This window comes from Lepidothrix coronata, unplaced genomic scaffold (genome assembly GCF_001604755.1).
Source record: "Lepidothrix coronata isolate B3197 unplaced genomic scaffold, Lepidothrix_coronata-1.0 Scaffold68, whole genome shotgun sequence".
Classification (NCBI taxonomy): Eukaryota; Metazoa; Chordata; class Aves; order Passeriformes; family Pipridae; genus Lepidothrix; species Lepidothrix coronata.
In genome coordinates this window covers 2,451,851-2,468,457 of record NW_016690248.1, presented here as the reverse complement: position 1 = coordinate 2,468,457, position 16,607 = coordinate 2,451,851, and the positions used below count along the sequence as shown (strand labels likewise).

The 16,607-nt window shown below is 41.4% G+C and overlaps 1 long non-coding RNA gene across 6 annotated transcripts in view; it reads right to left on the bottom strand.

Annotated features, from left to right (window-relative positions):
* LOC108499065 overlaps positions 1-13,950 on the bottom strand; it is a 45,938-nt gene extending 31,988 nt beyond the window's left edge. The window contains exons 1-4 of one of the 6 annotated variants that reach the window (XR_001875406.1): positions 13,793-13,931; positions 11,205-11,282; positions 10,001-10,108; positions 5,959-6,266 (exon numbers count right to left, since the gene is read on the bottom strand). This is a non-coding gene — a long non-coding RNA (uncharacterized LOC108499065). The other 5 variants (XR_001875403.1, XR_001875405.1, XR_001875404.1 and 2 more) reach the window with 5 other exon arrangements.
* Positions 13,951-16,607: the final 2,657 nt, after the last annotated feature.

The following is a 16,607-nucleotide window of genomic DNA, read 5'->3' as shown; positions in this document are numbered from 1 at the left end:
TTTTATTTAGAGGGGAGAAGAGATCTGATCATTGTAAATACTATATGTCATGGTAGCGATAGTTGTGATCGTGTGTATAATGTGATATGGTATTTATCTGTACAGTCATTGTAATATATTCCCTTTCCCCCATTCTGAGTCTGGTGTGTTTTGTCTGGAAAAACCCATCTCACATTAGGTTGAGATGTGGGAGGGGGCTTAGACTAGGGGATTGGATTTTGAGGCTATCTCAAACCATGACACTGGCAGATATTCTTTAAGAATAAGAATGTCTTTCTTCTTTTCTCACTTAAGTAATGAAATATTAACTCACAATAATTAGAAATATACATGACAAGAGCTTGCCCCTTTTTAGTAGTCAGTGATTCCTTCTGCAATAAAACAAAAAATCAAAATGCAGGAAGATTATATTTCAAGTGCACTATCAATGTGACAGAAATGGAAAATTCAGTCTATTCATTATATCATGCTTTTGGTGGATGACGCAGCTACTTCATTTTAAGTAAAGAACTTCCTGTGTCTTCGACTATAGCTATTTCTGGGATAAATCCTTTTTAAAACTGTTAATTATGCACTGACAGTAGAAAAATAAAGGTCAACTTTGAGTAACACATAACCAAAATATGTCACCTGTCATTCCCCTTTTCAGCCTGGAGTTTCATAACAGGAGTTAGTCCTGTTTGTCTGCTCCTGTTTGGATATATAACTCACTGCAAACTCCATGACTTCTTACTGGTTGTACAACTGGTGCAACTAATATGCCTCTTTTAATGACAGTACAGATGGTTTTACTGTGTGTTTCAAAAAATATTACTTTTATGAATCACAAAAGAGCATATTGTCTCTTTAAAAAACCTGAAAAAAAATCTTTTAAAATCTTTGAAAAATATATTGGCATTGCAATACTTAGAGCCTAGTCTTTCCTTGAAGAAGTGTTTTTAACACCAGATTCCATGTCAACTAACTACTGACACTAGGTTAGCTATCCCTGCCTGATCTAAATCCTAAAACTTCTGAGCTACCATATCCAACATGTTTTTAAAAGCACAATTTTATCCTTATTTGGACAATCCTGAAGAAAAAGCGTATTACTAAAGCAACAAAGAACACTAGGACATTCAGCAATGTTATTTATAATTGGTTCTGGAGTTATGCTCCCATGAGCTCCAGTTCTTCAAGTGTGGGAATGAAGCTAACCATGAAATAATTTCACTGGGTTTAGCTCCAGTAAAAACATCAGGAGTGTGACTAATATATAAACGTACAAGTTCCTAACTCATTCCATGCTCAGATGATGTGTTAGCACAAGTATAAAACAGAAGATATATAAGGGATATACAATGGCAAGGAAAATACAGCTGTTCTAGCCATGCTTTATTACGCTAAATTATAATAATATCAAAGTCATAACAATATCCTGGGAAGCAGTGCATCATTTTCAGGCCTGAATTCCTCTTCCACTTTAAGGTCTAGTCATTCAGCATGGCACCAACTTGAAAGTGCTAAAGTGTACAACACGAGAACTGTCTTTGCCATCAGTTAAAGAAGATTCACCGTGGAAAGGTTTATCCCCTCTTTTGAACGGATCAGTTATTTATGCTTAAGAACTATTTTAGATTTAGTTTTGCAGGCTTCCAGAATACTTCTTATTCAGATGCATGTAGCATGTTCTGAAAATTCCTTGGTTTTAATTAAAAGGAGAAATTCCACCAGGACTTTGAGACTAGTCATTCTAGAAAAACATATCTCTGAAGTTTTGGTTCACTGAACCAAGATGATTGTTTTATTCCCAAACTTTGTTTCCTCATCCCTTAAAGAAATAATTTCTTTAAATTACCAAATTATTTGAAAAAATTTATATTCTTTTGGGGAAAAGGAATTTCCACATGTTTCTTGCACACTGAATTAGAAGAAGCTACTGTGAGTTTTCACAAATACTACTGGGGTGCAAGTGTGTCATTTGACATCCCACAAGAAGAAAAAATACTCATATTTGCAACATGGGGATTTGCAACATCAGTCAAGGGGAGGAAACCTAGAAATATCTGCTTGCTGCTGTACTTGTTTACTGCCATTGACAGCTCCATGACTCCTGAGAAGCTACTGAAAGGCATGTCAGGGCAACTGTCAGTATTTGAGGAAGTCTCCAGCACACTTGGGACAAATTCTGGGGACTGATGGCACAGTGATGCCCCGCTCTGGGACAGCAGACCATAAGAAGTTGCAGAACTGGGGCTTCCTAACTGCTGGTTCGAACTATTAGGGTATGTCTGCTCTCAAATAACACAGTTTAAGCCCTGGCCTTTGATGATCTTCTACACTGGATAAATGTTTGTTTGCTCTCTGCTTTGGGTGACAGCAGGCTCCTGGAGCAGCTCCCACCAGGCAGTTTGAAAGTAGTGACACCAGCTTTGTGTCTGTCTACCCACCACCACCCTCCAGCATGACCCCAGACCATTCTTGATCTCCATGTGGTCCTGAAAGCTTTGATGCCCCAACTTGGGGCATGAATCTTGCATCTGCAATTTCTTGCCATTAAAGTGTGCTATGGTATGTTAGAGCAGAGTCTTCAGATTGTTTTGAAGGTTGGAAGCTCAGAAAGTCACATATTATCATCATCATCACCACAATAACAATAACAGTAACAGCGGCAGCAGCAACATGCCCAGCTGTTCCACAGGGCAGGCTTCTCTAGAGGCAGTCAGCTCTGAGCCATCTGAACAGGACTGTTTTATATGCCCTTTATACTTCTTTGGGAGCATCCTGCCCTAGAGCAGCCAGAGCACATTTAATCTCTTAGCAGTCACCTACTGGTTTGTCTGGACTGGTAAAATGGGCTGTGCTCTGGCACTGTGGACAAATGGCAGTCCCTGGTTCTCCCCTGCATGGCAGACACTTCTTCTCCCAAAATCAAGGTGGTCATATCCAGACTGCCTGGCAGGAAAGGTCCTTGGTATCTGCTGCTCTCCTCACAGTGCCCAGTACCAGCAACCGGTACCACCCTCAAAACCACACCAGCAGCCAGGATAACCCAGCCAAACAATGTGGGAAACCACAGGGCAGTGCTCAAACATATGCCCCAACCCTTACAAACCACAAATGGAGCTCAGATGCTCCGCTAATGGGCACATCCTGCAGTGTAGCAATCCAAAATTCGGATATCAGCAGAAAAGGAACTGCTAGGATTATGTAGCAGGCCATGGACAACAGAGGCTAAGGGAAATTTCATCATCTAAGGGCCAGACAAGACCCACTGATATTCAGCCGTGTGGACTGTCCTATCTCCTGCAGCAGGATATGGAAAGACTTTGTGATGATGCTATCAGTCCATGCAGAAGCCCATTTGTTTTCTCTCCTCCCTTGTAATCCTTGTTTCAGGAAATGTTAACCATCCTCCCCACAGTGTAATCCTGGTTACTGGAAATATTAATCCTCTTCCCCCCACATGTAATCCTGGATATGGGAAATGTTAATCATTTTTCCCCCCTATGTAATCCTTGTTACTGGAAATGCTAATCAATTGCGTAGTTCCCTAGTTGGCATAACCTGGCCTCCTCATTAGCATGTTCTGCCCCTGAGACCCTTAAATAGCGTTTCATGTGTTCAATAAAGATTCCAGTTTTCACCCTCAAAACCTGAGATCATTTAGTTTTTGGACCTTTACACTGCAGTGCCCCCTTGTCTGGTTCCTGCCAGGGAACCTTGGACACATTTTCTAAGAATATAAAACTTGAAAGCTATCAGAAGTGCAGGACTACTGGCCAGATGCCTGAGCTTGAGAGCTGGTGGGAAACCAGGCATATTGTCATTGGAGCTAGGCTTTCCAACAGCTTAACAGTCCAGGAATTGCAAGCACCTGGCATTGCTAAAATATACATCAAAAATATCCAGGCATTGCCTATACCTCTCCCCACAGGTGTATGTTCCTATGGAGGGAGTGCTCCAAAGGGGAATGCAACAGGAAAGGAAATAATCTGATGGCTTTGTAGGCAGAAAAATAGATTGACCTTGAAGCTCCAGAGAGGTAAGGGAAACAATTAAGAAAGTTCTCCAGGTATCTTGAATCAACCTCCATAAATTTTTATAACAAAATGCTGTGGCACTGCTCTTGATGTAAAATCTGGTAGCCTATTGCCATATCAACACAGTACAGGAAGCTCAGAAGAAACAGCTTGAGCCATCAGAAAAGGCTGAATGTGTTGCTTGTGAAAAGTACCCGGACTGACAGCTCCAGAAGCTAAAGGGTTTTACCTCTCTTTTCCAGTACGTGGCATTAATAACAGTGGGACACGTGTCAAACAGCCCACCCCAACCTCATAAAAGAAGGGAACTCTGAACTGGGACCCATATGCTATGATAAGTCTTGAGCTGAATAGCAGTGAGGTTAAGAAAAGTCAGAGGGAAAGGTGAGAGAGGAAAGACAAATCCCTGAAAGTCTTTGAAGCTGCTCATTCCAACACTTGGGAATAGCAGAGCTGAACCTAAATTTTTCAAGAACTGTTACGTTCATCCCAAGTCCCTCAAAGGGCAAACTACTCTTACACATATTACCCTAGAAAATGTTATTCATGTTGTTCCAAAGGAATGCCCAAAAAACCAAAGCAGGAATTAGATCTCCAAGCCTACACAGATATTACTCATTTTTTTTACTCTGTTAGCAGTTTTTTCTGATGTCTTAGATGAGCCAACAATAAGTGACCTTTTTGTGATGTAGACTACAATACTGGCTGTAATCACATACTTGGAGTAAAAAGTAAAAAAGTGTTTTTAAAGAAAAACAGAAATTTTTTTCATCTAAATAACTTGACAGCCATGAGGTAGAAGGGATCTTAGTCCATCTGCTCTACTACTATCAGCCTCAGGTGTTCAGGTATTCCCCATATCCCTCCTCCATGTCAAAACTGCCATAAGCTGGAACACCAGCAGCTGTTGCATCCCATAAAAAATATTCTCCTAGCATTGGTCATTTCACCTCTACTAGTCAGTGCTGTGTAGCCACAAAACCAACTGACATTGGCAGTTTTTTTCCCTTAGCCACAGTCCAAGAGCCTTTCAGGGGAGCTACTTCCAAGCTTTGCTATGGCTGAGAGATTCCTACCTGTGAATACTGAAAGACCGTGAACCCTTAGATGTGTCCATGAAATATTCTGGGTTCAAATAACTATTTTTTATCAGTAACATGCTTCACTGGAAAATGTCTGGCTAGCTAAAGGGAAGCACATTGACTGATGTTATTAGTTGTCCAGTCACCCTAAGCTACCCCATTAGCACTTCCATCTTAAAAGCCCAAATGTGCTATGCTTTTCTTTTCCCACTCTTCAATCTTATGTATGACATCAGCCAATGATACACAGGTAAATTAGTTTTAAAATAATATGGTGTATACTCATCCCATTATAATCACATTATAACTGACACTGAATCATTGCTCCACAAACAGGTAAGCACAGAAAGGAGCAGGGCATCAAATAGTCCCAACATTTCATAACTTAAAATTCCAGAAGTCTGAGTCACCCCATGGCTTACCAGAGGACCAACACTGGAATGTCCAAGAGTTGCCTGTTTGACCTCATACACTAAGTATCTAACATCATCTTAACACAGGACTTCAGCTAGAGAGTGAGAAAAGCTGTTATTTAAATTATTTTAAAATTAAAGATGATTTAATGACTAAAGATTTTGATTGGAGTCAAGAATTAACTCCAGAAGTAACCACCAAATCCTACTTCTTGTGTTGAAAGCTGGCATGTTTTGAGCACCAGACCCACCCAGCTCCTGGTTATGGTGAAGCAAAGCATTTGCAAATGTCCTCATGGCCTCAGGGGGCAACTGAGTTCTGGCACAAGTTTTGTGCTAGGGGAAAGTGGTTTTACAATTTAGAAAATAGAGCTGCTCCAACAAAAGGTGGTTATTTAATTATAGTACTTTAATAGAGACGCTTTATCTGTAATAAACAAAGCGTGTGCATGCAATTACATTATTTAGAATATCGACTACCTGTGCAGTGCAAAAATATTGCTCTCAGTTGCTTTGTTAAAATACAGCTCAGCTCCATGCATGTGGTTTTTCTGCTCTCCAGGGTGTGGAACTACTCCCTGAGAACTGAAATAAATATCCACAGGAGATAGGACCAAATTGCCTCAAGTCTTTCACAGGGATATACTGGCATCTCTCCAATGCTAAGTGAAGTCTCTAAGGGCTTCCTGGTGAATTCAGTGAGCTCCATGTAGAGTTGCTTACCCACTCCTCTGAGAGTAACCACATCTCTAAACCAGAGACAGTAAGAAAATGTTGCTTATCTGTACAAAGAAGAACATCTTTAAGTTATGACAAAACATATAATTATATTTATCCAATATTGATGTTTCTATTTACCAGAGCAGAGAGGATGAGGCACAGAGTTTCAGTGAGTTACCAGGGCTTACCTAAAGCTACAGTTTCTAACCAATAATGTGGGCTTCAGAGGTGAGGAACGAGCATATTTTATCTGAACTATAGCCCAGTTCCCAAGCTAGCAGTCCCACAAGCCCAGTGTGGGCTCCACACGGACTTGTTGGGCTCAGGGACATGGTAATGAAAGCTGGGAGTCACTGCTCCAGTGGAGTGTATGTACCTGTAGGTCCTTGTATCAGAAGACCTAAGGTATAAGGGGGTTATTTTGGTTTAAAAAACCATCATTTATTTACCACACTAAAAACCCCACAGGTATTTCAAGAAGTTATTATGTAAAGTTAGATACGTATTTTTTTTCTTGTAACTCAAAATCTTCTCTCTTTTGACACCAGAGCAAGGGACAATGTGTGTTATGGTATTTTAGATCTACGCATGGCCAAAAAGGACATGTATATTGACCAGTCATCTGCCATCTACAAGCATGGATAATGGTCCACTTCTCTCATGCATTATTTGTGGATTTTCTTCCCTCCCCAACCAAAAAACAACAGACTGATTGACAAACAGACTTTTCACTGGGAAATCAGATTAAAAAATATTTCACCAAACTCTGTGTAGTCTAAAACTCCAAAGACAGCTTGGGGCTGCCACACTACATTTTCAGAATATCTGACAGCCAGGGCCAATCATAGCCTAAAATTACAGAAAAGAACAATTTCAGAAATTAGCAAGCAAAGAGCTGCCCTGGACACCCAAAAGGAAATACCAACTAGACACAGGCTACCGGATCCTTATCCCCTAAAGTATTTGAACTCTTCTCTCTGATCAGTATTCCCAGCAAAGATATTTCTGCCGGACTTATGCTTATAACCAGGTTGGCTTTTTCCCATGAAAAAACAGGGAGGAAAAAGGACTTTTTTCCAATCCTATTTAGCAAATACACAAGTGGCCTTTCTTCTAATCTATTTAGTTTTGAGTGTCTCTCTTATTGACATAACACAAAGGATGAAATCTTCATTAGAAGAAAGGTTCAAAACTGGCTGGCACAGACCTGAGGTTTGCAACACAAGCCAAAGGCAGAGGCAGACTCACCTCTCTTCCCTCACCTCCCTCTCTCCCTTCCTCCCTCATCTGGGAGCACAACTGAGGCAGAATTTATCCCATATTAATCTGCTGGTTCTCACCTAATGAATCAGTAGGCACAAGGATTTTGAATTAAGCAAATGAAGCAGAACACAGATTTTAAAACAAGAAAATGCCCTGACTGCTCACGGGTGCAAGAGGGTACTTGGGTAAGTCAGTTCTTGCCCTTTCATGGCTCTTTTTTTTTGCATGAGACTGATGTGGCAGACCCAGACCCAACTGTTGTGGGAAGACCCAGAAACTGGAGTGACTTGGTTTGCAGGAATGTCTACTCTGAGAATCCCCTGGGCCTTGGAGAGGACTGAGAGCCCGATTAGCTCAGCAGACTCCCCATGATGTACCTAATCCCGAAGTAGCTCCAGGTAATCCCGGGATACTACGGGCAGGTACAGACAAACCTGGACTTGTTCCACTTGGCGGGGTGCTGGGATGGGAAGGACAGGAGCATGGTGTGGATGGGAGCTGGCTCAGACGTGCCAGATCACTGCATTAACCCAGGGTTGAACCCGAGCTCTGCTCCAAAAATACTTGGCTTTACTCTGTACTAACACAGGTTTATGGCTTCCAGAGCTAAGCCTGTAAATCCATATGGAGAGGGACACTTCACAGATTGACAAACTCAGGTCCCTGGCAGTTTGGGAATCCTTTTGCTATCTTCTGTCTCACACTGCAGATGACTAAAAACTGAGACAAGGTTTAGAGCAATGCCTAAATTGTGAAAGTAACCCAGAAAATTACCAGCTGAGTAACAACCGTGCAGTGGAACTGACATTTCACAGGAGTATATGTAGGGAACAGAGGTTTTAAGGCAAGTCCAAGAGAGCAGCTGTTTTCATCCTGTTACTGCTCAACTCTGGGGCTGCTGAGCATTTTCTATAACATTATCTGAGCAGAGGCCAGGATCCATCAAGATTAATATGGCTTGTTTCTTGGCTTTTCTGAGCCATGGCTTAATGAAATAAACTGGAATAGATTGGACAGAGTTGGCTAAGTGCCCAACACAAGCCTCGTTGTCACTTGGGAAGAGTAGCAGGCATCAGTATGAGAGGCTACAGGCTTTTGCTGCCAAGGGTTTTATTCTATCGTTCCTGATTTACGGGGTCAGGCTTGGTAGGTAGCCTGACTCTGCAGCTCCATCTCTTGGCAAACATCAGGTATCAAACATACTGCACAGGCTCCACGTACTTCAGGCAGAGATGCACAATGAATACTTTTCGGTGCAAGATACTCCTCATTTCCTTAGCGATAATGGAGGGACACAACTCTCACCTAAAATAGAAGAGGGAATTATCTCGTGTACTTCCTTCAGTGTTTGTTATATTATCAACTGTTGCTCTGGAAACAGTCCCCAAGTCAGAAACCAGCAACTGACAAAGAAACTGGGCTTTGTGTGGAGGTTTTTTGCATTTTTTTTTAAAAATACCTAATTAAATTTTTTTAACTGCTACTATTTTTCAGTCATGAGAAAAGATTTAGCAATTCTTGAATAAGCATTTTTATCTAAAAAAGAATTTTGTCATCTTCTCCGATCAGCCAATTTGGCCCTATGATGGCCGATGTAATCATGATATACATATCTACACTGTTCTCCTTGTTTGTAGGTCACTATGTCTCATGAAAAAAAAAGCCTACAAATTTGCAAACAATTATTATTTGCTGCACCGTGGCCTTCTGCAGCCTGTACGACTGATGATCTGATTGACATCTGTGCTTCCGAGTGAATCTTAGTGATTTATCCTAGTTGATAAAGTGGTTTCATCATAAGTACAGGCTAGTCAAGACTAGTCAGACTTTTTCAGACCTGCTAATAAATCGTAGTAATGCCAGATTAATCTGACCTGGATTAAAAGTATTTTAAAAATGGACAATACAAAAAAGTACAAAATTACTCAAGTTATGTTGTAACAAGTACAGATAAACTCAGGCTCTGGGAATGGAGAGAAATAACATGCAGATACAAAACAATCTTGGACAATCACGTGACAAAAGATTTTTTTCTGGGGGTTTGAAAATTAACAAAGAAATGGGAGAGTGAAAATGGTGGAAAGCAAAAAAATTTAAGTAAATCCAGAGAGGAGCTTGGATGAGATATCAGCAAAGCAAGATGCCATCACAGCTGAATGCAGCATTTTCAAACAGAAGATGATGCTTTCTGAGAGGAAGAATATGAACTACATCTTCTAGGTTCTAAATTTAACTGTCAAGAGTCAGAAAAACACTTGGTTGTCACTGTAGGTATTTTGCCATAGATGTCTCGTAGTGCTAAAAAGAGGAAGAGTTAGGAAAGAAAAAGAATGAAACAGAGAGGCAATTCTGAAAACACTTTTTATTACCCAAACCAAGTGCATCTGGATCAGTTCTGGACACCTTGAGAAGGACAGAGCAGACATGAAAGGAGTTCAGAAATGACAATGAAAATAATTAGAGGCATTGAAAAGCTTATAGATGAATAGTAAAATCAAACCTTTTTGCTTCAGAGAAGGGAAAAGATGAAGGTGTTCAAAATAATGAATGGCACCAAAGAAAATGGGTCCTGTTCATCATTTCCCATCATACAGGAGCAGGAGGGCATCTGCTGAAAATGAAAGACAAAGGGTGAAGAGCAATCCTTTCCCACAGCATATGACTGCCTGGTGAAGTTCCTTCCCACTGGAGGCAACCGAGGCTGGGAGTTTGCAAATTAAAAGGGAATGGAAATGTGCATGGAAAAAAAGACAATATGTCAAGTGCTAAAAATAAAGATGTGATTTGATTTTAATGGAAGCTACCTTCCAGCGTAGGCTGCAAGACATAAAGTGGTCTTTGAGGGTAGGCAAGAGCAAACTTTTTCCCCTCCAAGGAGATTCATTCCATCTATCTTGCTCCAACATTTCTCAGACCTTTCAATGCCAGATCTGGCCCTTTCCATTGTCCCAAAGAGGATGCTGGAGCGGACACAGGAATGCCTCTTTATGAATTAGCAGGTCCTGTTCTACTGCACCAGCAAATAGGAAAAAGCTGGGAGAAGCTAAATGTGGCCACGGGGAGACAAAAACAGACAAAATTCACAAGACTGCAAAAATGAAAACCAGACCCACAGTTCAGCTGAGTTCCCAAACAGCCAAATTTTGAGAGAGTGGTGTTCCCACTTTGAAACCAGCAGGGGAAAACAGAGAGAAGCCCTGAGCACAGTGCTCTTCAGAAAAGATTAATAAACTGACACAAGACACTGAGAGAAAATGTCACTATCTGTGCAAGAGAGAAGAGCCATGAGCAACCCAGGAAGTACAAGGGCAGCAAGAGATGGCAGGTGTCCAAGAAAAGATTGGAAATGGTGTCTTTGCTCTAGAGAGGAACAAAGATACCTCAAATTTCCCTAACTGGTCTTATTTTCATCCCTGCATGCTCAAACATGGTAACTCATACTCAATTTATAGCTTTTGTTAACAGTTTTCGTGTGTTGTTGCCATAGTTGAAACACACCGTATGATGATTCCATTTTTTATTTAGTGGCTTGGCTAAAACTAAATCTTTTTTGGCTTTTTTTTGAAGATATGAAATAGAAAAATGGGACCAATTTTGGCATATCTGCCATATTGCATATCTTTCAGCATACTCTGTGTTGAAATATTTGTTAAGGTCCACTGTGTTGCTCTCAGGGATTTCACAACCAAGCAGGGGTGCTTTACCACTTTTGCAGATTCCAGCCAGGAGTCCCTCTCTCTTCATTGCCTATTCAGGGACTTGGGGTGGGCCAAACCTCTAACCTACAAACAAAGGTTTGTGAACAAAAAAAAGATGGTATAACACACACACGAGTTTTCAGTATTTCATTATTTCACTATTTCAGAAATCCTAGTTTCAGTATGTTTCTCTTCAAAAGTAGCAGAGGCTCTGAAGTCTGCTATGACTGGAATCTGAAATGCAACGACTATTCCTTTGCATGTGTGGATGGCAGTCACTAATATCAGTTCTTCTCCACAGTTCTTTTGTTGTGCTATTTTAACTCCACTTCTCTCAGCTGATCTTCTAACACAGCATCCTCCCCGGATAGTGTGGTTAATTATACAGCCACTCTGCTTGCAGAGTTAAGCATATCATAGCTTTTTACACAACTAATTTTTTTCTTGGGTAGCATTTTCCAAGAGTCCTGATGAAAAGATTCACTTGACGCCTCTATCCATGCATTATGTGTTCCTTTTTGCTTATTGATTTGAAATTCCATTGCATATAAAATCATTCATTTGCAAGTAGTGTTCCTTTCCCTTAAAGATACATAAAATATTACTTGCTAGTTCTTTCTTCTATAAAGGACAAGCTGCTCTTTTTGAGGGCTGTGCAATTATTCTGAGATTTTCCCCATTTCTGTACAGGAGTTCATCTCTGAGTACAGCCTAAGGGGAAAGTCAGGCAGAGCAGCAAGGAAAAACAGCCAACTACAGCCTGGGAAGAATTTCACACACCTCTTTCCTTCAGTCCCTCAGTACACACTGACAGAAAGAAATACAGCTGAGAACATCATCAACCTGATCTGCTCTTTGATTTTTAATTTTTGTATAGACGGGCTGTTCCAGTGCACAGATAATGATCAGCAAGTTGATGAAGTTTTGCAATAACTAATATAAGTTTTGAACCAGTTCTTAGAATGGTTAGCATTTTAATACATGCAGAGATAATTTGCTGTTCAGCACCGGGCAGGGAATATTAACCAGCCAAAATACTTATTCACAGACTTTTCACAATACAGTTCTCAGTCTGCATAAGACTTCAAGCCAGAGATAGGTACAAGGATTTCAGTGAAAAAAAAAAAGTAAAGTCAAAAGTCTTTGAGTGTAAGCAGCTTAGAGTACATAAAATTTTTGGGACAGATGATGATTGTCAATGAAATAGAAAGGACAAGCTTGTCTAGATTATCGTCTAGAGCTTAAGCTTCTCTGATGACACCAGTGCGATAAAGTATAAATACAAAACAAAAAAAATGAAATTAGTATGATATCTTCAGCCTCTGCACTAGCATCAGCTGGTACTGCAGAGGTGCTCTCATATCATTTGGTTCTGCATCCCTGCTCCCTATAAAACAGATGATGTGCTTTCCTGGGTTTTCTGAAGTTCAGTTGAGACAGGCATCTTGAGTTAAAAACTTAACCCAGGGAAGACCAAAGTGATTGTGGCAGAGTGTGAGCATGTGCGTGAAACCTGAAAGAAAAAGCAGAGGTAAGATCCTTTCCATTGCTGCTCATCCGTAGGCTTATCCCGCAGGCACCCCACCCAAAGACTTGGCCTTGGCCTTGGATATACAGGTAACACAGGGTGGGGTGGGGGGAACAACTTTCTTTCGTACTCATGCCTTTACAAGTAGCAACTCCTCCAGCTGGACAACTTTGCATCTGCGTCAATTAATACAGCTCACCAGTCAGGGAACTTTGCATTTTGTGAACTAACACTTCAGTGAAACCCCTCTCATCTGAAGGAAAATAATTTACTTAGCCAAGCCAACTTGTCTTTTCTAAAATAGAAAAATAGACCGGCCAAGCCAGAATGTAAATTTACAAAGTGATTTGGAGAAACTGAAAAGTACTTTAGAAAATCAGAAGGAAAATAAGAAGAGGGAAAATTATAATGTACCAATTAGAGCGGAATGTGAGCTGTCCATGCTAATGCAGGATTCTTCCTAATTTGTTTTCCAGGAGAGTCTTCAAAAAGATTGAAATTTAGTATTAGCACATCAGACTGGCCGCAAGAATGACAGCAATAATAATAAACCACCATATTTCAAGTAGTCAAGAGAAAAGTTAGGTCTTTTAGGTTTTATTCACTGTCTTAATAGCTCACATCCATTAAAATTCATAGAAATGTCAATGGGATCACAATTTCATTGCATTTTTGAAAATCAACAACCAGTAGTCCTGTGACTACTGGTCAGGCTCATGAAAAGGTCTGACAAAAGTAAAAAAGAATGTGCTTGCATTTTTTGTCTTAGTTGCCATCAATTCCATTTCTGAATCCAAACAAGCATATGTGCACACATGCACACATCGATATACATACTTACAACTTTTTCATAATGGTATCCTTGCTTCCACAAAAAAATAAAGAAAAAAAAAGTGGTTTGTGTTGTTTTACCAATGCAGAATCATAGTAAACACTGAATTGCTTCACCCCTGGTAAGGTCCATTATAATCCAGTTGCCCCTCACCTGCTCCTTTACCTCACTGCACCCTTCAAACCCGCTGCAGCAAGCCAGCCCCCAGCAAAAGTTCAAAGTCTTATCACCTACCTGCATCGCTGAAAATCTGCAGCCCCGTGGCTTTGGGGGAGTTGGAGCAGCCAAGGGAAATGGAGGGACAGGGGAAAAGCTGCTGTGTCACTGTGGAATGCTTGGCACCCCATTGCAGGGAGTGAGACAGCAAAATCAGCTGCAGTCAAGCCTAATCCTCACTGACAAGGGGGAGAGCAGCAAAGAGAAAGCTGAGGAGGAAACAATAGTGATTTTCCCTTAGCAACAGTGATATTTGAAAGCATAAAGATAAAAATTATTTTGGGGTTGCCTGGACACTTAGCAAGAGTTGGGGATTATTTGTGCAGAGGAGTTCAGAAGAGGCTGCAAGCTCTTTGGGAGGATCCTAAACTGAGTGTAAACTGAGTAAATCTCTGGTCAGCTGTGAGAGGGAAGCTGCAGTGATTTATTTTAGCTGAAAAGCATTTTTATATACTTGTAGGTTACTTGGGACCTCTGCTAACCCCGGTGACCATCTTTGCAGCAGCATTCAAGGCACCTGCTGTTTTCACCTCCTGCTTCTCTCAACAGACACTTTTATTTTCAATGTTCATGGTTGTTTTGCCTGTGAAATTCAGTGCAAGGGTACTTAAATCTTCTTTTGTGAGCCTCTCAGCTCAAAAGAAACACAAATAATAACAAAATACCCCAACTGAAGCTATCAGAAAGGCCTCTATCATTTCTACCTGTACCTTCTGGGGGTCCAAGGCACATTGTTCCCGCTCATTTTGTGGGACAGCCAAGCCCCAAAGTCAGGACCCAGTTGGTGACTGTCAGCAAACAAGGGAAACAGAAATAACAGGCTCTAAGAGAAGAATCTAGAGCAGGGGCCCCAAAACATTCACATATTGCCTGTTCCATTGCAAAGATGACCAGCAAAGGCCACCAGCAGGAACTCTTCCCAGATGTGTTAGGTAACTCCCTACTGATATGGATTACATTAGCTTTCCACATACAGCTAAATTTTTTTTTTGCTGTCCTTGAAACTCATTAAAATACACATTAAAAGTGTTTTCCTTTTAATTTTTTTAGCCATTTTAAAAATTAGATTGCTCCATATGTATTATATTTTCAGGTAATTTCCTGGGATGGAGAACACCTTTGGGTAAAGTCTTTGTTTCCTTAAACTTAACCCAGCTGTACTATCCATACAGATGAACACTTTTCAGAAATAAGGTACAGATAAGTCCAGCAGTAAGTACAGATCAGTTTCTTTGCCATGCAGAGGATGTCTTTCCTTGTGCAGTTTTTCAGTTTCAGTGTGCTTTGTCCTCAGCTTATGCACCATTTGCCTGTTTCTTCAGCCTTCCTTGAGCAAGCTCAAAATTTAGGTTAGGCAGCAACTAAGCTGGAAGATGGCTCTGACCAACCCTGACTGCACACATTGCTGCAAATAATCTCCTGTGTTGAAAAATCTCTCCCCCTTGGAGGGCAGCTTCCCTCCAGCAGCAGTTCATGTAAAGGGATTTTGTGAAAGGCCAAAGCATCCTTTATGCAACCCCACAAAATCCTAGCCAGATCATGCCACCATGCATCAAAAAAAGAGAGCAGAATTGAAACAGCACCTGCCTCATGCTGCCTTTCTGCCTGGAGAGAGGAGACAGCCCTGTGCATGAAGGGTGTGGGTGGGAGAGAGTGAAGGAGGCAGGTGCCGCTGGATGGGTCAGGCAGGCATGCCAAGGGCTTTGGCCACATCCAGCTGCCTCCATTTACTTTAACTCTTGCTCCTTCGGAGGGGATGGGAAAAGCAAACCCTGGAGAGGAGCTGGCAGTAACAAGGCTGTCTAAAAGGCCACCTTGGAGGAATTGGGCAGTCTCCACCTCAACCCCCTGCTTTCCACCCACAATCCCTTCCCTCTGCCCCCCACATCCTCCCCAGGTTTGCTAAAGGATCCTGATTTACACATCTTGTTTGTCCATGAGCAGCCTTATTGATGTCCACACCCCTCCATCCTCAGAAAGGTCTCCTCAAAGTGACTGACAGTGTTGTCACATGCTATCCCTTTTGCCTGGAGCTGCACTTCCATGGCTCTGAGATGCTTCAGCCTGAGCAGTGGCTGAAAGTGAAGAGCAATACCCCATCTAAGCATCATGTAAAAGACATCTGATTCAGATATGAAGAGAATGGGGACAATCAGTCTGAAGGGTTTTGGAGAGGAAGGGGGCAGATGAGGACCAGCAGCTGGAGGGAGAAAAGGCAAAGAAGATCAGGAGGGCAAAATGGAAGACACAGGTTTGGAGAATAACAAGAAAATGAGGAAAACAACATTCAGGGGGAGTAGAATTGGAAAACTGGGACTGGCTGAGTAGTGAGAGCATGAAAGAGCAAAGCAGGGGTTGGTGTTCAGCAAAGGAATAGGAAGAATAATGTATAAATAAAACATAGCACAAGAAGTACAGAAGTCTGGGGAGAGCCAGGAATGCAGAGCAAGCATGTGGCAACAGGAGAGAGCAAGAAGTGCAAAGCAGCAAGCAAAGAAAAAGTAGAAAGATTAAAGCAAAAGTTTTGGGACCTGAGAGGTATTGAGGCTCTCCTTTTTTTTTTTTTCAATTTTCTGTCCAGAAATGCCTATGGGAGTTTCTGACAAAGCATCCCATATCTCCCAAAAGCCACCCCACAAAAGGCAGCTGGCGGCTGCTCTCCGCCACCTACTTCATTTCGCACCCAGCACCAGTTCTGCAGGGAAATTCACATTTTTGTCCTGGCTGTTAGCATGTCCACAGGTATCAATAGTATTATAAATCTATGGGTTCTCTTTGCTTTTTAGAAAGCCAGGCTCCCAGTCTTGATTCCATCTGCCACAGCTGGTAGCAT